This window comes from Panulirus ornatus, chromosome 10 (genome assembly GCF_036320965.1).
Source record: "Panulirus ornatus isolate Po-2019 chromosome 10, ASM3632096v1, whole genome shotgun sequence".
Classification (NCBI taxonomy): domain Eukaryota; kingdom Metazoa; phylum Arthropoda; class Malacostraca; order Decapoda; family Palinuridae; genus Panulirus; species Panulirus ornatus.
This window is the reverse complement of record NC_092233.1, coordinates 34745967-34769495: the sequence shown is the minus strand read 5'-3', so window position 1 is coordinate 34769495 and position 23529 is coordinate 34745967. Positions and strand designations below refer to the sequence as shown.

At 40.4% G+C, this 23529-nt stretch overlaps 1 protein-coding gene and 1 long non-coding RNA gene across 6 annotated transcripts in view; one reads left to right on the top strand and one right to left on the bottom strand.

Moving 5' to 3' along the window:
* Nucleotides 1-16367, bottom strand: part of LOC139750901 (uncharacterized) — a 39805-nt gene extending 23438 nt beyond the window's left edge. Inside the window, exons 1-3 of one of the 2 annotated variants that reach the window (XR_011713246.1) lie at nt 15721-16367; nt 11356-12278; nt 10806-11213 (exon numbers count right to left, since the gene is read on the bottom strand). This is a non-coding gene — a long non-coding RNA (uncharacterized lncRNA). Of the gene's footprint in view, nt 1-10805; nt 11214-11355; nt 14574-15720 lie in introns of those variants that run through there. The other variant, XR_011713245.1, reaches the window with a different exon arrangement.
* LOC139750898 (uncharacterized) overlaps nt 1-23529 on the top strand; it is a 265619-nt gene that overhangs the window by 46205 nt on the left and 195885 nt on the right. The gene's annotated exons all lie outside the window — the stretch shown is intronic.

Sequence of the window (23529 nt, the reverse complement as noted above, 5' to 3'; positions counted from 1 at the left end):
TATATATATATATATATATATATATATATATATATATATATATATATATATATATATTGGGGTGAGAGAGTATCATTAAATTTTAGGGAGAATAAAAAGATGTTCTGGAAGGAGGTAAATAAAGTGCGTAAGACAAGGGAGCAAATGGGAACTTCAGTGAAGGGCGCAAATGGGGAGGTGATAGCAAGTAGTGGTGATGTGAGAAGGAGATGGAGTGAGTATTTTGAAGGTTTGTTGAATGTGTTTGAAGATAGAGTGGCAGATATAGGGTGTTTTGGTCGAGGTGGTGTGCAAAGTGAGAGGGTTAGGGAAAATGATTTGGTAAACAGAGAAGAGGTAGTAAAAGCTTTGCGGAAGATGAAAGCCGGCAAGGCAGCAGGTTTGGATGGTATTGCAGTGGAATTTATTAAAAAAGGGGGTGACTGTATTGTTGACTGGTTGGTAAGGTTATTTAATGTATGTATGACTCATGGTGAGGTGCCTGAGGATTGGCGGAATGCGTGCATAGTGCCATTGTACATAGGCAAAGGGGATAAGCGTGAGTGCTCAAATTACAGAGGTATAAGTTTGTTGAGTATTCCTGGTAAATTATATGGGAGGATATTGATTGAGAGGGTGAAGGCATGTACAGAGCATCAGATTGGGAAGAGCAGTGTGGTTTCAGAAGTGGTAGAGGATGTGTGGATCAGGTGTTTGCTCTGAGGAATGTATGTGAGAAATACTTAGAAAAGCAAATGGATTTGTATGTAGCATTTATGGATCTGGAGAAGGCATATGATAGAGTTGATAGAGATGCTCTGTGGAAGGTATTAAGAATACATGGTGTGGGAGGCAAGTTGTTAGAAGCAGTTAAAAGTTTTTATCGAGGATGTAAGGCATGTGTACGTGTAGGAAGAGAGGAAAGTGATTGGTTCTCAGTGAATGTAGGTTTGCGGCAGGGATGTGTGATGTCTCCATGGTTGTTTAATTTGTTTATGGATGGGGTTGTTAGGGAGGTGAATGCAAGAGTTTTGGAAAGAGGGGCAAGTATGAAGTCTGTTGTGGATGAGAGAGCTTGGGAAGTGAGTCAGTTGTTGTTCACTGATGATACAGCGCTGGTGGCTGATTCATGTGAGAAACTGCAGAAGCTGGTGACTGAGTTTGGTAAAGTGTGTGAAAGAAGAAAGTTAAGAGTAAATGTGAATAAGAGCAAGGTTATTAGGTACAGTAGGGTTGAGGATCAAGTCAATTGGGAGGTGAGTTTGAATGGAGAAAAACTGGAGGAAGTGAAGTGTTTTAGATATCTGGGAGTGGATCTGGCAGCGGATAGAACCATGGAAGCGGAAGTGGATCATAGGGTGGGGGAGGGGGCGAAAATTCTGGGAGCCTTGAAGAATGTGTGGAAGTCGAGAACATTATCTCGGAAAGCAAAAATGGGTATGTTTGAAGGAATAGTGGTTCCAACAATGTTGTATGGTTGCAAGGCATGGGCTACGGATAGAGTTGTGCGCAGGAGGATGGATGTGCTGGAAATGAGATGTTTGAGGACAATGTGTGGTGTGAGGTGGTTTGATCTAGTAAGTAACGTAAGGGTAAGAGAGATGTGTGGAAATAAAAAGAGCGTGGTTGAGAGAGCAGAAGAGGGTGTTTTGAAATGGTTCGGGCACATGGAGAGAATGAGTGAGGAAAGATTGACCAAGAGAATATATGTGTCGGAGGTGGAGGGAAGGAGGAGAAGAGGGAGACCAAATTGGAGGTGGAAAGATGGAGTGAAAAAGATTTTGTGTGATCGGGGCCTGAGCATGCAGGAGGGTGTAAGGAGGGCAAGGAATAGAGTGAATTGCAGCGATGTGGTATACCGGGGTTGACGTGCTGTCAGTGGATTGAATCAAGGCATGTGAAGCGTCTAGGGTAAACCATGGAAAGCTGTGTAGGTATGTATATTTGCGTGTGTGGACGTATGTATATACATGTGTATGGGGGTGGGTTGGGCCATTTCTTTCATCTGTTTCCTTGCGCTACCTCGCAAACACGGGAGACAGCGACAAAGCAAAAAAAAAAAAATATATATATATAAGGCAGCAGGTTTGGATGGTATTGCAGTGGAATTTATTAAAAAAGGGGGTAACTGTATTATTGACTGGTTGATGAGGTTATTTAATGTTTGTATGACTCATGGTGAGGTGCCTGAGGATTGGCGGAATGCGTGCATAGTGCCATTGTACAAAGGCAAAGGGGATTAGAGTGAGTCCTCAAATTACAGAGGTATAAGTTTGTTGAGTATTCCTGGTAAATTATATGGGAGGGTATTGATTGAGAGGGTGAAGGCATGTACAGAGCATCAGATTGGGGAAGAGCAGTGTGGTTTCAGAAGTGGTAGAGGATGTGTGGATCAGGTGTTTGCTTTGAAGAATGTATGTGAGAAATACTTAGAAAAGCAAATGGATTTGTATGTAGCATTTATGGATCTGGAGAAGGCATATGATAGAGTTGATAGAGATGCTCTGTGGAAGGTATTAAGAATATATGGTGTGGGAGGCAAGTTGTTAGAAGCAGTGAAAAGTTTTTATCGAGGATGTAAGGCATGTGTACGTGTAGGAAGAGAGGAAAGTGATTGGTTCTCAGTGAATGTAGGTTTGTGGCAGGAGTGTGTGATGTCTCCATGGTTGTTTAATTTGTTTATGGATGGGGTTGTTAGGGAGGTAAATGCAAGAGTTTTGGAAAGAGGGGCAAGTATGAAGTCTGTTGGGGATGAGAGAGCTTGGGAAGTGAGTCAGTTGTTGTTCGCTGATGATACAGCGCTGGTGGCTGATTCATGTGAGAAACTGCAGAAGCTGGTGACTGAGTTTGGTAAGGTGTGTGGAAGAAGAAAGTTAAGAGTAAATGTGAATAAGAGCAAGGTTATTAGGTACAGTAGGGTTGAGGGTCAAGTCAATTGGGAGGTGAGTTTGAATGGAGAAAAACTGGAGGAAGTGAAGTGTTTTAGATATCTGGGAGTGGATCTGGCAGCGGATGGAACCATGGAAGCGGAAGTGGATCATAGGGTGGGGGAGGGGGCGAAAATTCTGGGGGCCTTGAAGAATGTGTGGAAGTCGAGAACATTATCTCGGAAAGCAAAAATGGGTATGTTTGAAGGAATAGTGGTTCCAACAATGTTGTATGGTTGCGAGGCGTGGGCTATGGATAGAGTTGTGTGCAGGAGGATGGATGTGCTGGAAATGAGATGTTTGAGGACAATGTGTGGTGTGAGGTGGTTTGATCGAGTGAGTAACGTAAGGGTAAGAGAGATGTGTGGAAATAAATAGAGCGTGGTTGAGAGAGCAGAAGAGGGTGTTTTGAAGTGGTTTGGGCACATGGAGAGGATGAGTGAGGAAAGATTGACCAAGAGGATATATGTGTCGGAGGTGGAGGGAGCAAGGAGAAGAGGGAGACCAAATTGGAGGTGGAAAGATGGAGTGAAAAAGATTTTGTGTGATCGGGGCCTGAACATGCAGGAGGGTGAAAGGAGGGCAAGGAATAGAGTGAATTTGGGGTGCGATGTGGTATCCCGGGGTTGACTTTGGTGTCGTGGTTTGGGAATCAAGGCTTTGTGAAGCGTCGGGGTTTTTAAAAACCATGGAAAGTGTTCGGTATGTATATTTGCGTGTTTTTGGGACGGTTGTATATACTTTGGTTATGGGGGGGGGTTGGGCATTTCTTTCGTTGTTTCCCTTTGCGCACCTCCCCAACGGGGAGCCCCGACAAAGTAATAGAAAAAAAAAAAAAAAATTTATAAAAAAAAAAAAAAAAATATTTATATAATATTTATATTGGATTTGTATGTAGATTATGGATTTGGAGAAGGCCCTAGATAGAGTTGATAAGATTCTCTGTGGAAGGTATAAAAAATATATGGTTTTTTGGGAGGCAAGTTTTAGAAGCAGTGAAAAGTTTTTTTTTTTTCGAGTTGTAAGGCATGTGTCGTGTAGGGGAAGAGGGGGGAAAGTGATTGGTTCTCAGTGAATGTGGGTTTTTGGCCGGCAGGGGGGGTGTGTGATGTCCCCCTGGTTGTTTAATTTGTTAGGGAAATTGGGTTTTAAAGGGGGTTTATGCAAGAGTCCGGGAAAAAAAAGGGGGGGCAAGTTGAAGTCTGTGGGGTGGGGGGAGAGCTTGGGAAGGGGATCAATTGTTGTTCGTGATGATTAACAGCGCTGGTGCCTGATTCATGGGAGAAACTGCAGACTTGTGTAAACTGAGTTTGGTAAATTTTGTGGGGAAAAAGGGAAAGAAAAAGTTAAAAAGGAAATTTAAAAATGTGAAAAAAGGAGCAAAAAATTGGCCCATTAGGGGGGGGTTTCAAGTAAATTTGGGGGAGGTGGGGTTGAAGGGAAAAAAAAAAAGGAGGAAGTGAAGTGTTTTAGTATTGGGGAGTGGGGATCTTTCAGGGAAAGAACCCAAAGGAAAAACGAAGTGGAACCCCAATTTAGGTTTTTTTTTTTTTGGGGTGCAAAAAATTTTTTGGGTAAAAGGCCCCTTAAAAAGTGTGGAAGTCGAGAACATAATCGGGAAAGAAAAATGTGTATGTTTGGGGGGAAATAGTGTTCCAAAATGTGTATGTTTCGACTCATTTTATGGATAGAGATGTGGCAGGGGAGGATGTGTTTGGAAAATGGATGTTTGGGCAATGGTGGTGTGAGGTGGGTTTGCGAGTAGTAAACGAAAAGGTTTTTAGAGAGATGTGTGAAAAAAAAAAGACCCCGTGGTCAAAGGAGAGCAAAAAAAAAGGGGGGTGTTTTAAAAATGGTTTGGGCACATGGAGAGATGGTGGGGAAAGAGATTGACCAAGAGGAAATATGTGTCTGAGGTTGGGAGGTATTTACATAATTGGTGGGTGGGAACGTCGGAGACGTCTTGAGACCATATTGGTGTAGGTGGATAGGCGAACGATGGATGTGAAAAAAGATTTTGAAGATTGCGATCAGGGGCATCGGATCAAGCCTTAGGCTGGTGATTAAGGAGGGGGCAAGGCAAATCGGGAGTGAATTGGAGCGCTTTGTTTAACACTTTGTTGCTTTGCCTAGTGCTAGTCCGATGGCAGTGAATCAAGGCATGTGTATCGTCTATGGTGGTTTAAACATTGAGGAAAGCTGGTGTATTGTATGTTATTTGCGTCTTGAAGTGGACGTTGATATTACATGAGTTATGAGGGGGAATGTGTACATTGTGGGGATTTTGGCCATTTCTATGAATGTTTCCTTGCGCTACTAGCAATCTTGGGTGAAGAATACCGGAGTCCATAACACCAACCCATAAAAACCATAACTAAAAATAAAAAAAAATAATATAAAAATTATATTAAAAAAACACACTAAACTCCAATAAAAAAAGAAACCTCAAACCCCTTCCCCCTTACTCCCACTGTCATTCATTATACAATTCCAAACCTCCCCCACCCATAAACAACAACATATCCCCAAACATCACCCAAAACCAAACAACAAAACCCAAAAATAACCTCCACCGTACATAAACATACATAACCCACCACAATTCACAACATACCAATCAAGATATATACATCCATACTTCCAACCCACACATTGCAATAGGCTCCCCCCCCCAACCTCACCCCACCTGAGAAATTGCATTAGGAAAAGAAGAAAGGCCACATTCTTTCACATTCAGTCTCTAGCTGTCATGTGTAATGCACCGAAAGCACAGCTCCCTTTCCACATCTAGGCCCCACAAACCTTTCCATGGTTTACCCCAGACACTTCACATGCCCTAGTTCAATCCATTGACAGCATATCGACCTCAGTATACCATATCATTCCAATTCACCTTATTCCTTGCATGTATTTCACTGCTTCTAGCAATTTACCTCCCACACCATATACTCTTAAAACCTTCCACAAAACCTCTCTATCAACCCTATCATATGCCTTTTCCAGATCCATAAATGCTACATTCAAATCCATTTGTTTTTGAAAGTATTTCCCAAACACATTCTTCAAATACCTGATCCTCTACCACTTCTGAAACCACAATGCTCCTCCCCAATCTGATGCTCTGTACATGCCTTCACCCACTCAGTTTGTACCCTCCCATACAATTTCCCAGGAATACTCAATAAACTTATGCCTCTGTAGTTTGAACACTCACCTTCATCCCCTTTGCCTTTGTACAATGGCACTATGCATGCATTCCGTCAATCCTCAGGCACTTCACCTTGATCCAGACATACATTGAATATTCTCACCAACCAATCAACAACACAGTCACCCCCTTTGTTATTAAATTCTACTGTAATACCATCCAAAGCCACTGCCTTGCCAGATTTCATCTTCTGCAAAGCTTTCACTAACTCTTCTCTCTTAACCAAACTATTCTCTCTGACCCTCTCACTTCACACACCACCCTGACCAATACACCCTACATCTGCCACTTGATCATCAAACACATTCAACAAACCTTCAAAATACTCACTCCATCTTCTCAATTCATCACTACCGGTAATTACTACCCCCCTTGCCCCCCCCTACTGATTTTCCCATTTTTTTTTTCTTGTCTTACACACATAATTTACCTCCTAAAACATATTTTTATTATCCCTAAGGTTTAATGAAACTGTCACCCCAACTCTCATTTGCCCTCTTTTTCAATCCATGCACCTTCCTCTCGACTTCTTGTCATTTGCACTCCTTCCTTGTAAGTATCGTCCAATTACCTCTTTTTTTTTTCACTAACATCTTTACTTCTTCATCCCACCACTCACTACCCTTTCTAATCTTCCCACCTCTCAACTTTCTCATGCCACATGCATCTTTTGCACATGCTATCACTGCTTCCCTAAATACATCTCATTCCTGACCCACTCCCCCACATCATTTACTCTCACCTTTTACCATTCTACATTCAGTCTCTCCAGGTACTTCCTCACAGAAGTGCCCTTTCCAAGCTCACTTATTCTTACCACTCTTCTCTCCAACATTCTCTCTTTTTTTTTTTTTTTTTTTTTTTTTTGGAAAACCTCTACAAATCTTAACCTTCACCTCCTCAAGATAGTGATCAGACATCCCTCCAGCTCTCCCTCTCAGAACATTTCCCACATTAGTGAGGTAACGTCAAAAACATATGACTGTTCCTTCGAGAGAAAAATCCTCATTTGGTCCCCTTGTCTGTTCCTTCTTTTGGAAAAGTTAAAACAGAAGGGAAGGATTTCCAGCAACTAGCTTTCACCCCCTTTAGTCACCTTCTACAACATGCAGGGAATATGCGAGCAGTATTCTTACTCTCCTATCCCCAGGGTAAATTATGTATATCATATACACACACTTCTTTAGTACATGACCCTAGACCTACTTTTTCCCAGTCATAGTATATATAAAGCCTAGATTTTATGTTACTGGTTTTTACCAAGTCGAGATCATATTATATGACTACCAGCCAAAGCTTGCATACTTCTGTTCAGCCATCTTTCAATACCACTTAAACCTAAAAAATGTAACATTTTCATTGCTTTTCTAACACGCTTACTTTCTTTTTTACTCCTAACAAAAAAAATTACTTTTTTTTGTTTTATATTGCATTCATTTGATGGGTTCCCCTCTTTTCCTGTAAATATCCAGTTTTTCTCTGTATTTACATTCTCATACACATTTACTTTGTTTAGAAATGTTCTATCCCATTTTTTTTTTTCTTTAGAAATTTTTACCTTTACACCTATGATTACACCTAACCTAACCTAACCTATGATTGGGGAAGAGCAGTGTGGTTTCAGAAGTGGTAGAGGATGTGTGGATCAGGTGTTTGCTTTGAAGAATGTATGTGAGAAATACTTAGAAAAGCAAATGGATTTGTATGTAGCATTTATGGATCTGGAGAAGGCATATGATAGAGTTGATAGAGATGCTCTGTGGAAGGTATTAAGAATATATGGTGTGGGAGGCAAGTTGTTAGAAGCAGTGAAAAGTTTTTATCGAGGATGTAAGGCATGTGTACGTGTAGGAAGAGAGGAAAGTGATTGGTTCTCAGTGAATGTAGGTTTGCGGCAGGGGTGTGTGATGTCTCCATGGTTGTTTAATTTGTTTATGGATGGGGTTGTTAGGGAGGTAAATGCAAGAGTCTTGGAAAGAGGGGCAAGTATGAAGTCTGTTGGGGATGAGAGAGCTTGGGAAGTGAGTCAGTTGTTGTTCGCTGATGATACAGCGCTGGTGGCGGATTCATGTGAGAAACTGCAGAAGCTGGTGACGGAGTTTGGTAAAGTGTGTGGAAGAAGAAAGTTAAGAGTAAATGTGAATAAGAGCAAGGTTATTAGGTACAGTAGGGTTGAGGGTCAAGTCAATTGGGAGGTGAGTTTGAATGGAGAAAAACTGGAGGAAGTGAAGTGTTTTAGATATCTGGGAGTGGATCTGTCAGCGGATGGAACCATGGAAGCGGAAGTGGATCATAGGGTGGGGGAGGGGGCGAAAATTTTGGGAGCCTTGAAAAATGTGTGGAAGTCGAGAACATTATCTCGGAAAGCAAAAATGGGTATGTTTGAAGGAATAGTGGTTCCAACAATGTTGTATGGTTGCGAGGCGTGGGCTATTGATAGAGTTGTGCGCAGGAGGATGGATGTGCTGGAAATGAGATGTTTGAGGACAATGTGTGGTGTGAGGTGGTTTGATCGAGTAAGTAACGTAAGGGTAAGAGAGATGTGTGGAAATAAAAAGAGCGTGGTTGAGAGAGCAGAAGAGGGTGTTTTGAAATGGTTTGGGCACATGGAGAGAATGAGTGAGGAAAGATTGACCAAGAGGATATATGTGTCGGAGGTGGAGGGAACGAGGAGAAGAGGGAGACCAAATTGGAGGTGGAAAGATGGAGTGAAAAGGATTTTGTGTGATCGGGGCCTGAACATGCAGGAGGGTGAAAGGAGGGCAAGGAATAGAGTGAATTGGAGCGATGTGGTATACAGGGGTTGACGTGCTGTCAGTGGATTGAATGAAGGCATGTGAAGCGTCCGGGGTAAACCATGGAAAGCTGTGTAGGTATGTATATTTGCGTGTGTGGATGTGTGTATGTACATGTGTATGGGGGGTTGGGCCATTTCTTTCGTCTGTTTCCTTGCGCTACCTCGCAACCGCGGGAGACAGCGACGAGGTATAAAAAAAAAAAAAAAAAAAAAAACACCTATGATTAGAAGTTTCCAACTTCATGCCTAGTCTATCTATCTATCTATGTACCTACATCTCTAAAACACATTTCCTCCAGGAACTCCCATCAAGGGGTGACCACAGCCAGAGTCTCCACTCATCTGTGTCCTTCCATGCCTCCCTCACATACACCATTCCATGCATTATTCCACCTTTTCTCTCCCACCAGAACTCTTCCACTCTATTTCCCACAGGTGGTCTTCCTCTCACACCAGCCCCGTTAATCATACTATCATACATTCTCCTTATAAACTCATCTTGCTTTCTTTCCACATCCCCAACCTCAAAGTATTACACTTCATCCACACTATACCACTATACAATTCATTCCCTTTACATTCCCTGTTATACCAAATCTTTCATTCACCACCTTTTTTCTTTTTTCATTCCACTTAGTCATCCCACATGCTCTTCTCAGATAGTTCATTTCCACAGCTTGGATTCTTGATTTCTCTGACTCATTCCATGTCCATGTTTTGGTTGCGTAGGTCAGGAGTGGGAGGACTAAGTTTTCCCTTGATCCTTTCTTCACTTCCATCCTTACACCTCTACCTCTCATTACTCTGTTAAGAGACCTAATGACTCTTCTACCATATACTGCTCTCTTCCTTTTCTCTCCTTTCAGATCACCAATCTTATCCAAGATAGCTCCTAAGTACTTAAATTCCCTCACCTCTTCCTGTCTTTTTCCACTATTTCTGTAACTCAGTTTAGTACACTTTTTTCTTTCACTATGTAGGGTTTTTCAAAGTCTATACTTTCTCTGTTTCCTTTCATACACCATTACTTTGATTTTACTTACATCTACTTTCAATCACCAATGCTTACTCACATCATAAAACACATTTACAGCCTTCTGCAACTCCTCTTCACTCTCAGCAAACAACCTAGTAGTATCCATAAACAGGTTTGTTGCTAACCACCATACCTCACTACCACACTTCATCTCTGCACCTCTTTCCCTTGTTTTGCTTTTACCTCTCTTATCACTCCATCCATATATGTGTTAAAAAGTCATGGTGACATCACACATCATTGCCTCACACCCACGTGTATATGTAAACTTAAGCTCAACTATCCATCCACTCTTACATATGCATTTGCAAAGGTGTGCACCCAGTCCTCAATGTTCCCAGTCCCCGTCCTTGACTAAAAATGGATCGACGGTCCCAGTCATGGATCCTCCCAAAGAAAAGAACTAGGACTGACTTGGTCCTCGGTCCTTGGTCCTTTCATTATTATAAGTGAAAAATATTTATTTGAAATGAAACACAGACAGCCAATTGGAAACACTGGTACAAGTAATAAGAATAGTAATCAATAGTATTTACTACAAGTACCTACATTAATACTTCATTTTCCCTTCAAGAAAACCAGCATTTCAAACTGGCTGTCACTGAGCCCTTTTTTTTTTTTACTTGATGTCTTTTTCCAAAGAGAAGAGCTGCTATATGGCGGAACCGGAAGGAATAGGTGTATTAAACTTTATGAACAGGTACTTCAGTGCCGGGCTTGGGAATGAGTATTTGTTGATGAAGGGTTTCAGAGGCCTCTCACAGAGAAATGTTTCCACCAACTTGCTCTTTGTTTCTTTGCTTTTTGCCCTACCCTGGTAGAGAGCCCCAAAGAAGTCCTCATCCTGGTCATTCTCACCCGAACTGCTGCTAGGTTCCTTGACCATGTCCATCAGAATCTTGTCCTCTACAGTCACCAACTGCTTCTTCACTTTGGCTTTGATCTCCTCGACATCATACATGAGGTTGTCCAACAATAGTCTCACCCAGCCTAATTTGAACTGAGAGTGTAATGCAGCTGCTAGGAGGAAGACTATGTCCTCAAAAAGGGGACCAAACCTGCTTTTAATGCCATTCCAGAAAGCAACTACATGTGGCTGACACATCTTGACATCAGTGCTTCCCTTCAGCTTCAACATTTTGTGAGAGATGGTCAAGGTGGGCAGAAGTGCCCCCATGTATGCTTTGTCCTCCCCTTGCATGATGTCCAATCCCTCAAAGACCAGTTGCATCACCTCAAGATACTCTCTGAAGAAACAAATATCAGCTGAAAGAAAAACAGCAAATATTTTAGTACTGTACTTCAATTTTTTAGTTTTTATATCTTATTTTTTACTTTTAAGTTTTAACATTTATACCTTTTTAAGAAAGTAAAGTAAAATAGAATAAAAGAAAAAGTTAAAAATTACTCGATGAGAATGAAGGTACCCCAGGAATGTTGCATGCCAGATGAAGTCCATGAAGCTTTTGCCTGTCTCAGAAGATGTTGACCAGATGAGACACCCCAACATAGATGGAAGTCCATCTCATGACAGTGGGGACAGTCAGCAGCATCCCTGTCTCAGCCTTGATGGTGTATAAGGCTTGTGAACTTCTTGCCTGCTTATTCCACAGCTCCATAGCTTTACCAAAAGTGGTTCAGTGCATCTTCTTGCAGGATGATGAGTCCTTCAAGGCCTTGTCAGAGTTGGACATGGCCAGTAGGTTCATAGTGTGGGCACTGCACCTTCTGTGCCTTGGCAGGAGGTATTCAGAATCTTTCTCAGAACTGGCTGAAAATAAAGGTTAAATTTATCTAATTAGTATGTTTGAGTGAAAATGAATTTGTAAAAAGTGAAAGAAATCAAGAAATAATCAGTAATCCCAATTTACTCTCCAGTACTGATGCCAGATCCTCGACCTGAATGATGTCTACTTCATTAATCCACCCCACGCCTTCTTCCTCTTCCTGGACCTGTGCAGGCAGCTCTTCATCGATGACATTTTGCCAAAGACACTGCACAATTAAACACAATTAACAAACTTTTCAATTCAGTGTTATAAAAAAAAAATGAAAAATATAGATAATTTGAAAAGTAAAGGAATGAGAATAATGAAGTTAGGAAAAATCTTCTTACTTAAATGCCTTGATGAAGTTGCTGCCATTGTCAGTAGTAGTTGTGCAGACCTTTGACTTGACTGGGAAGTAGAAGCGGACCTTCTACATCTCACTTGCAAGGACATTGGTGTGTTTTTCAATGAGTCATCTACATGCTAAGGCTGACTTATGCCTGAGGGGGTTTCTTGTACAGAGTTGAGGACATCCCTCAGTTGCTGCATCTTCTCATCAAACCTTAAAAAGTTTATTAAAAGATATAATTAACCCTGGGAATAGGGGTGAAAGAATACTTCCCACATATTCCATGCATGTCATAGAAGGTGACTGAAGGGGGTGGGAATGGGGGGCTTGAAACCCTCCCCTCCTTGTATTTCACTTTCCAAAAGGAGAAACAGAAGAAGGGGTCATGTGGGGAGTGCTCATACTCCTTGAAGGCTCAGATTGGGGTGCCTAAATGTGTTGATGTAACCAAGATGAGAAAAAAGGAGAGATAGGTAGTATGTTTGAGGAAGGGAACCTGGATGTTTTGGCTCTGAGTGAAGCAAAGCTCAAGGGTAAAGGGGAAGAGTGGTTTGGGAATATTTTGGGAGTAAAGTCAGGGGTTGGTGAGAGGACAAGAGTAAAGGAAGCAGTAGCACTACTCTTGAAGCAGGAGTTGTGGGAGTATGTGACAGAGTGTAAGAAAGTAAACTCTAGATTGATATGGGTAAAACTGAAAGTGGATGGAGAGAGGTGGGTGATTATTGGTGCATATGCACCTGGTCTTGAGAAGAAAGATAATGAGAGGCAAGTATTTTGGGAGCAGCTGAGTAAGTGTGTTAGCAGCTTTGATGCTCGAGACCGGGTTGTAGTGAAGGGTGATTTGAATGCAAAGGTGAGTAATGTGGCAGTTGAAGGTATAATTGGTGTACATGAGGTGTTCAACGGTGTAAATGGAAATGGTGAAGAGCTTGTAGATTTGTGTGCTGAAAAGGGATTGATGAATGGGAATACCTGGTTTAAAAAGAGAGATATACATATGTATACGTATGTAAGTAGGAGAGATGGCCAGAGAGCATTATTAGATTGCATGTTAATCAATAGGCATGTGAGAGAGAGACTTTTGGATGTGAATGTGCTGAGAGGTGCAGCTGGAGGGGTCTGATCATTATCTTGTGGAGATGAAGGTGAAGATTTGTAGAGGTTTTCAGAAAAGAAGAGAGAATGTTGGGGTGAAGAGAGTGATGAGAGTAAGTGAGCTTGGGAAGGAGACTTATGTGAGGAAGTACCAGGAGAGATTGATTGAAGAATGGCAAAAGGTCAGTGCAAATGATGTAAGAGGAGTGGGGGAGGAATGGAATGTATTTAGGGAAGCAGTGATGGCATGCGCAAAAGATGCTTGTGGCATGAGAAAGGTGGGCATATTAGAAAGGGTAGTGATTGGTGGGATGAAGAAGTGAGATTATTAGGGAAAGAGAAGAGAGAGGTATTTGGACGATTTTTGCAGGGAAGTTGTGCAAATGACTGGGAGATGTATAAAAGAAAGAGGCAAGAGGTCAAGAGAAAGGTGGAAGAGGTGAAAAAGAGGGCAAATGAGAGTTGGGGTGAGAGAGTATCACTAAATTTTAGGGAGAATAAAATGATGTTTTGGAAGGAGGTAAATAAAGTGCGTAAGACAAGAGAACAAATGGGAACATCGGTGAAGGGGGCTCATGGGAAGGTAATAACAAGTAGTGGTGAAGTGAGAAGGAGATACAGTGAGTATTTTGAAGGTTTGTTGAATGTGTTTGATGATAGAGTGGCAGATATAGGGTGTTTTGGTTGAGGTGGTGTGCAAAGTGAGAGGGTCAGGGAGAATGGTTTGGTAAACATAGAAGAGGTAGTGAAAGCTTTACGGAAGATGAAAGCTGGCAAGGTGGTGGGTTTGGATGGTATTGCTGTGGAATTTATCAAAAAAGGGGGTGACAGAATTGTTGATTGGTTGGTAAGGATATTCATTGTATGAATGGTTCATGGTGAAGTGCCTGAGGATTGGCTGAATGTATGCATAGTGCCATTGTACAAAGGCAAAGGGGATAAAGGTGAGTGTTCAAATTACAGAGGTATAAGTTTGTTGAGTATTCCTGGAAATCATATGGGAGGTATTGATTGAGAGGGTAAAGGCATGTACAGAGCACCAGATTGGGGAAGAGCAATTTGGTTTCATAAGTGGTAGAGGATGTGTGGATCAGGTGTTTGCTATGAAGAATGTATGTGAGAAATACTTAGAAAAACAGATGGATTTGTATGTAGCATTTATGGATCTGAAGAAGGCATATGATAGGCTTGATAGAGATGCTTTGTGGAAGGTATTAAGAGTATATGGTGTGGGAGGTAAGTTGCTAGAGACAGTGAAAAGCTTTTACCAAGGATGTAAGGCATGTGTACGAGTAGGAAGAGAGGAAAGTTATTGGTTCCCAGTGAATATCAGTTTGCGGCAAGGGTGCATGATGTCTCCATGGTTGTTTGATTTGTTTATGGATGAGGTGGTTAGGGAGGCGAATGCAAGAGTTTTGGAGAGGGGCAAGTATGCAGTCTGTTGTGGATGAGAGGCCTTGGGAAGTGAGTCAGTTTTTGTTCACTGATGATACAGGGTTGGTGGCTGTTTTGTGTGAGAAACTGCAGAAGCTGGTGACTGAGTTTGATAAGTTTGAATGGAGAAAATCTGGAGGAAGTGAGGTATTTTAGATATCTGGGAGTGGATTTAGCAGCAGATGGAACCATGGAAGCGGAAGTGAGTCACAGGGTAGGGGAGGGGGCGAACGTTCTGGGAGCACTGAAGAATGTGTAGAAGGCGAGAATGTTATCTCAAAGAGCAAAAATGGGTATGTTTGAAGGATTAGTGGTTCCATCAATATTATATGGTTGCAAGGCATGGGCTATACATAGGATTGTACAGAGGAGGGTGGTTGTGTTGAAAATGAAATGTTTGAGGACAGTATGTGATGTGAGATGGTTTGATTAAGGAATGAAAGGATAAGAGAGAAGTGTGGTAATAAAAAGAGTGTAGCTGAGAGAGCAGAAGAGGATGTATTGAAATGGTTTGGTCACATGGAGAGAATGAGTGAGGAAAAATTGACAAAGAGGATATATGTGTCAGAGGTAGAGGGAACAAGGGGAAGTGGGAGACCAAATTAGAGGTGGAGGGATGGAATGAAAAAGATTTTAAGCAATTGGAGCCTGAACATACAGAAGGATGAAAGGCGTGCAAGTATTAGAGTGAATTGGAATGATGTGGTATACTGGGGTCAATATGCTGTCAATGGATTGAACCAGGGCATGTGAAGCATGCCCTGCTTCAGTCCATTGACTATTTAACCATGTATGTATATGTATGTATACATTGAAATGCATAGGTATGTATATGTAAGTGTGTGGGCATTTATGTATATACATGTGTATTTGGGTGGGTTGGGCCATTCTTTCCTCTGTTTCCTTGCACTACCTCACTAATGTGAGAGACGGCGTTTAAGTACAGTAAAGAAAATAATGAATAATAAGTAATACTTATGTTTTCCGACATATATTTATTTGTCACTCTAAACATATATTTAACTTTAATAACTACAATGTGCATTTGCAAATGCTTATATCAATATAGTCAATGTAACCCTGAATCTCAATGCCTCTAAAGGTTAAATAGCCAAAACAAACTTACCTGTCTTCAATATGCATGCAAAGTGTCTGCTGACCAGGGACACAGATGTTGATAAAGGTCTTCCATGAATTAGAGTCAGCAACGTTGAGTGGCAACATGTTGTCCACAAAGAAAGTGGTTAACTAATTAAAAAGAAATTCAAATTTGTTATATTTCATCACATCTGACTGATATAAAGACTTTTAGACAAGTTGAAAGAGTGTTGATTATATTTGCTGACCTTCTCTTCAAAGAAAGCCTTGGTGACTAGATGGTCCAGTCATGGTCTCCTGTATAGTTGGCTGAACCATAATCCTTTGCTTCAGGTCACCAAGGCACTCCAGACAGTCGCTTAGCTGCTTCTTCCTCATCTGGATTTCCACCCTATCTTTGATGCAATGGTCAAACTGGTTCTGGATGTGAGAGTGGTGTCTGGAAACATGCTGTTTGAGGTTGTTTTAGCTCTTGTTGCTTTTCAAGAGAAAGTTCTTGTTTGGCAGACACAGCAAATGCTTGTATTCCATGTTCTGTTCACCCTTGGGGCCCAAGTATTCAAAATATTTGTCCAGGCACAGCCGTGGGTTACCAGGTTCAGTTTTTCCACTAGGAGCTCCTGTTGCTTGACTTGAGGTTGAAGCACTGACGATATTAGGTTCTCCTTTGCCTTCAGGCGTTGAAACATGTATGATTTCAGTCTCAGTCTCTTTTGGAGTCTTCTTGAAACAAGATATCATCTTGTCACATCAAAATCATTCAAAAAGACACTGTATGAAATGTTAATGCATTGAATTTTTATCCTTAAAGTAAGTTTACTATAGTGAAAACCTGAAAAGAGACAAAAAAAAAGGACTAACTTTCCTAGTCACAGTCCTCATAATAGACCAAGTTCCAGGAATTCAGTCCTTTTGGAACTTGGCCCTGCCTGTCTTTGTGCATTTGCTTCTATATGGAGGGTTTCACACCATCCAACAGTTGTTACCCTATACCATCTATCCTTAACGCATTCCATAAAGCATTCCTATCAACTCTGTCATACACTTTCTCCAGATATATAAAAGCTGCATACAGATTCGTACCTCTTGCTTAATATTTTTTCTATAGTCATTTTCACCACAACAATCTGATCCATACATCCAGACCTTTCCTAAAATCCCCGTGCTCTTCAAGATTCATTCAGTCACTCTCATTACTATCAGTCAACACTTTCGTAAACTTTTCCTGGTATACTTAACTGACTTATTCCCTTATAATTGCTGAATACATTCTTAGCACCTTTTCCTTTGAATAAAGGAACAATAATATTCATAATGATATTAAAGCAAAATAACATTAAATTTTTGTATCAGGTTTTCTTATTCTTAATATGCCCTTTAAGTGAGCTTTACCTGACTTGAAAACACCAAAATATGTAACATTATGGCCAAAAATATCATCAGAAATAAAGATCATGAACTGAAATGGATAGATTTACTTTGGAAGGCTTGACAAAATATTCACTCCATTGCCATCCCACTCCACTACCACCAACCTCAAGTCCTCATCAACAGCATCCTCAGTATGATTAAATATCATCAGATTTACTAGTGATATGGTAGTAGTTGCTGAATCTGAGTCTAATTCACATCATGATTAAGCATGGTATATTGATAGTCAGCTGTTTCAGGTATGTCCAAACATGAGGATTAGGTTGGAGAAGATTTTAGTCTGGGATGTAACCCCCCAAAACAATACCATATTTTTCTTATAAGTCACACCTTTATATTAGTTCCAGAACTGATTTTTAGAGACTTCAATTTTTGTACATATGTAAGTTACATCTCTATACAGATCATATATCTGTGATCTGAAAGAGTTCATTCTACTGCTATCTTACATGTATTTAAACTATTATATGTAAACATTGCTGTTTTTTGTCATTTCATATCAATTTGATAAATAATGAACCATTACCGTTTGTTTCTGTATGTTCCCTTTCCCTGAAAGTTTAATCATTCCCATTTGTGACATGACAAAGATATTTTATTCATTTATAATACTTAGTTGCTGTCTCCCACGTTAGTGAGGTAGCACAAGGAAACAGACAAAAGAATGGCCCAATCCACCCTCATACACATGCATATACATAAATGCCCACACACACAATATACATACCCATACATTTCAACGTATACATACATATACATACACAGACATATACATATATACACATGTACATATTTATACTTGCTCCTTCATCCTGCTGCTTTCATCCATTCCGTCACCACCCCACCACACATGAAACAGCACCCCCTCCCTCTGCGCGCAAGCGAGGTAATGCTAGGAAAAGACAACAAAGGCCACATTCGTTCACGCTCAGTCTCTAGCTTTCATGTGTAATGCACCGAAACCACAGCTCCCTTTCCACATCCAGGCCCCACAAAACTTTCCATGGTTTACCCCAGACCCTTCACATGCCCTGGTTCAATCCATTGACAACATGTTGACCAAGGTATACCACATCATTCCAGTTCACTCTATTCCTTGCATGCCTTTCACCCTCCTGTATGTTCAGGACCCGATCGCTCAAAATCATTTTCACTCCATCCTTCCACCTCCAAATTGGTCTCCGCTTCTCCTCGTTCCCTCCACCTCTGACACATATATCCTCTTTGTCAATCTTTCCTCACTCATTCTCTCCATGTGACCAAACCATTTCAATACCTCCTTTTCTGCTCTCTCAGCCACTTTCTTTTTATCACCTCACATCTCTCTTACCCTTTAATTACTTACTTGATTAAATCAGTTCACACCACATATTGTCCTCAAACATCTGATTTTCAACACATCCACCCTCCTCCGCACAACCTTATCTAGAGCCCAAGCCCCGCAACCATATAACATTGTTGGCACCACTATTCCTTCAAATATACCCATTTTTGCTCCCCGAGATAACATTCTCGCCTTCCACACATTCTTAAACGATCCCAGAACCCTTGTTTCCTCCCCTACCCTGTGACTCATTTCCACTTCCATGGTTCCATCCACTGCTAAATCCACTCCCAGATGTCCAAAACACTTCACTTCCTCCAGTTTTTCTCCATTTAAACTTACCTCCCAATTAACTTGTCCCTCATCCCTACTGAACCTAATAACATTGCTCTTATTCACATTTACTTTCAGCTTTCTTCTTACTCATGCTTTACCAAACTCAGTCACCAACTTCTGCAGTTTCTCACCTGAATCAGCCACCAGCGCTGTATCATCAGCGAACAATAACTGACTCACCCCAAGCCCTTTCATCCACAACAGACTGCATACTGGCCCCTCTCTACAAAACTCTTGCGTTCACTTCCCTAACAACCCTATCCATAAACAAATTAAACAACTGTAGAAACATCATGCACCCCTGCTGCAAACTGACATTCACTGGGAACCAATCACTTTCCTCTCTTCCTACATGTACACATGCCTTACATCCTTGATAAAAACTTTTCACTGCTTCTAGCAACTTACCTCCCACACCATATACTCTTAGTGCCTTCCACAAAGCATCTTTCTCAACTCTATTATATACCTTCTCCAGATCCATAAATACTACAAACAAATCCACCTGTTTTTCTAAGTATTTCTCGCATACATTCTTTAAAGCAAACACCTGATCTACACATCCTCTACTACTTCTGAAACCACACTGCTTTTCCCCAATCTGAACTCTGTGCATGCTTTCACCCCCTCAATCAATACCCCCTCATATAATTTCCAGGAATACTCAACAAATTTTTACCTCTGTAATTTGAATCCTCACTTTTATCCCCTTTGCCTTTGTACAATGGCACTATGCATGCATTCCGCCAATCCTCAGGTACTTCACCATGAGCCATACATACATTGAATATCCTCACCAACCAGTCAACAACACAGTCACCACCTTTTTTAATAAATTCCACTGCAGTACCATCCAAACCCGCCACCTTGTTGGATTTCATCTTCCGCAATGCTTTCACTACCTCTCCTCTCTTTACCAAACCATTCTCCCTGACCCTTTCACTTCGCACACCACCTCAACCAAAACACCCTATATCTGCCACTATCATCGAACGCATTCAACAAACCTTCAAAATACTCACTCCATATCCTTCTCACATCACCACTGCTTGTTATTACCTCTCCATTATCCCCCATCACCGATGTTCCCAATTGTTCTCTTGTCTTATGCACTTTATTTATCTCCTTCCAAAACATCTTTTTTTTCTCCCTAAAATTTAATGATACTCTCTCACCCCAACTCTCATTTGCCCTCTTTTTCACCTCTTGCACCTTTCTCTTTCTTTTATACATCTCCCAGTCATTTGCACTACTTCCCTGCAAAAATTTTCCAAATGCCTCCCTCTTCTCTCTCACTAACAATCTTACTTCTCCATCCCACCATTCACTACCCTTTCTAATCTGCCCATCTCTCACCTGTCTCATGCCACGAGCATCTTTTGTGCAAGACATCACTGCTTCCCTAAATACATCCCGTTCCTCCTCCACTCCCCCTACATCATTTGCTCTCACCTTTTTCAATTTTGCACTCAATCTCTCCTGGTACTTCCTTACATAAGTCTCCTTTCCAAGCTCACTTACTCTTACCACTCTATTCACCCCAACATTCTCTCTTCTTTTCTGAAAACCTCCACAAATCTTTACCTTTGTCTCCACAAAATAATGATCAGACATCCCTCCAGTTGCCCCTCTCAGCCCATTAACATTCAAAAGTCTCTCTTTCACGCACCTATCAATTAACACTTAATCCAATAATGCTCTCTGGCCATCTCTCCTACTTACATACATATACTTATGTATATCTCTTTTTAAATTTGGTATTCCCAGTCACCAGTTCTTTTTCAGCACACAGAAATACTGGCTTTATTATGTCAGTTTTATGTGTGTAGATTTGTGGCACATAGATTCATGAGAAACCCCTAATGTATGATTCACCCCTACCCTTATAATAGAATACCACACGTTATTAATCCACTTTGTTTATGCACACTATTTTTCACAGGTAAAGTTTGTTTTTCACCAGAGGAGCTAATCTATTTACCCAGTAACTTTTTTATACATGATATATCCTGTTGAATATTGAATTATTGTCAATTTCTTGTTCCTGGTAACAAACTGAACAACACACATTGTAAGCCACATTCAGTGCCATGCACTTGCCCAGTAAAATACTATGTACATCCAGAGTGACAATGACTTTTTTGGTATCGGAAGGTTGTCAAAATCTTTTCAGAATGCTATGGTTGCACTGTGATGAGGAAAAAGAGCAATACTGTATCTGACTTACCTCCATCTTTGCTGGACTAGAATTAACATCTTACTTGAGGCTGGGAACTTTGGACAGAGTGATGACTCACATTTGTGTATTGTTATAGTATTGGTGCATGTAAAATTCTTTCTGCTCTTGGATGGAAACTGTGAGATGGAATATTGTTTGCAAGACTATGGGTAACAGATCAAGGCAAGCATATATTTGTGTGAACTAATGAATTAATATGCCAATCAGGTAAGTGACCTAGTACAATATTTTCAGCTTGTGCTCTGTTTATTTCTTGTTTATACTGTGGTGAATATCTAAATAAAACAATAATAAAAACAACCAATGAATAAAAGTTTCCTAGATAATCATTAGTTTAACAATGCCTCATGTCAAGATCAGAAAGAGTTATATTACAGCTTTTAAGCTAGAGGCTATCAGCTGTGCAAAAGCAAATGGGTATAGAACTACAAGTCAACATTATGACATTTCTGAAAAGCTAGTCATACACTGGAGAAAAAAAAAATCCAAGAAAGGAAAACCAAAATAGGACACAAAGTCCTGTGGCCAGTCCTGGAGCAGAAAATAAAACCATATGTTAAGGAGTAAGGAGTAAACACCATTCAGATAAGGTTAAAGCCACTGCCAAAGCAAAGTAATTAGGGATCACTGACTTCATTGGTGGACCATCCTGGTTTCTTCATTTTATGAGATGGAAGGACCTGACTATGTAGTAGGACAACAGTATGCAAGTCCTTACTGACAGATCATGAAGAAAAGCTCTCATCATTCGGATAGTACTGCAAAGATAAAGTTTCCACCTTTGACATTAATCCTGACTACAGTATTACTATGGATGAAATACCATTAACATTCGACTTGGCAGTGAACAAAACAGTAAAGAAGAAAGGCACATCAGTGGTCAACATTAGGACTACAGGCCATTAAAAAGCCAACTTTGCTGTAGTCCGTGCTGTTATTGGTGCTGGTCCCAAGTTACCCCCTATGGTTATCTTCAAAAGGAAACATAATAAAAGACAAATTTCCCATGGTTACTGTAGGCAAAGTCAGTGAGAAAGAATAGATTGACAACCAGATGATCAAAGTACAGGTATGAATCCTTGACTGTATTAGAAGACCAGAGACCTTTCACCTAAATTGTGCACAATTGGTCATGGAAAGCATGAGGGGCCCAAATCAGTGAAGACATGAAAGATCGACTAAAGACCAAAAACACAACACCTGCAATTATACCCAGTGGACTTATCAAACTATTAGACCTGTATTAATAATACTTTCACAGCTGGAAGGTGTATTCATTGGGAAGAATGGATGTCAACAGGGGAACATTCATTTAACAGTGTTGGGAGACTCAGAGCTACTCTAACTTACCTGGATAATATAGTGATAAAAGACTGTTGGCATAAAATGCTTCTTGAATGGGCTCAGGAAGACAGAACATCAGTGAAGAAACATACTGCTCTTTAGATTAAGAAGATATCATACCACTAGCAAGAACAGTACCACCAGTCATTGCAGAAATGATCCATTCATATTCATGAAGTGAGGCCTTTAAGGGGTTTAATGATGATGCTAGTGATGGATTTGATAACAGTGCCGGTAATCTTTATAAAAACCTTCTCATATGAACTTTTGACGTATTTTTTGGAAGTATTGCTGTTAAATATCTAGGGCTGATAATATGGTAGCTGTAATATTGGGTTTGATTGTTTTATCTGTTACCTGTTTGAATATGACCGTAATTGTAATGAATATTGAATATTATTTTGTGTTTTGTTTCTATTATTAAAAAGGACATAACTAAAAATATTGATATGGATAATCTCTGCATCACATGAATGGGCATGAATAGTCACAAGTTCAAAGAACTTGCACATAAAATTCTTTGGGAAAAAATACCAACTTGTACAAAGGAAAATACAATACTCATAAAACATTCCACTAGAATGACAGATCTTCAGGAACATAATACAACTGTTCTACAAGTACTCCTGTAATGAGTAAGGTTCATGATTCTAGTGGTTGATGGTAACTGTGGACATTATAACTGTTCCTTCATAGTAACTTTGATAATGTACTTCCCAAAGTCAGTCTTTATCGTAGTTCTTACAACGTTTTCCTCTGCATGTTGATGGGCATCACAGTTCTTATGGATGAATTTCAGCCCAGTATTTCCTCATTTTTTTGTAAACATCGTTCCACAGGGTGATCATTTTTTAATTGAAATCTATGTGCTTTTTAGGATGGTATTCACTTCTTGTATTCTTTTTTTTCCTTAAACAGGTCATTATAGTTTTCGCTACTGTTAGCTCTCTTAGTTGGTAGTCATGCTCATTCTTATTAATGTTGTTCCAAGTCAATGATTTTATTTTACATATAATTTCCCTTGGTGATGAACATTCCTTTTTGTTACAATTATGCTACAGCAGGTTGATGGTTAATTGTGATTGATGTAAATGTGTTTCCCCCACCCTAACAGTGACGGTCATTATTATTAAAGAACTGATTATTCCCAGGCTTTGGGCCAT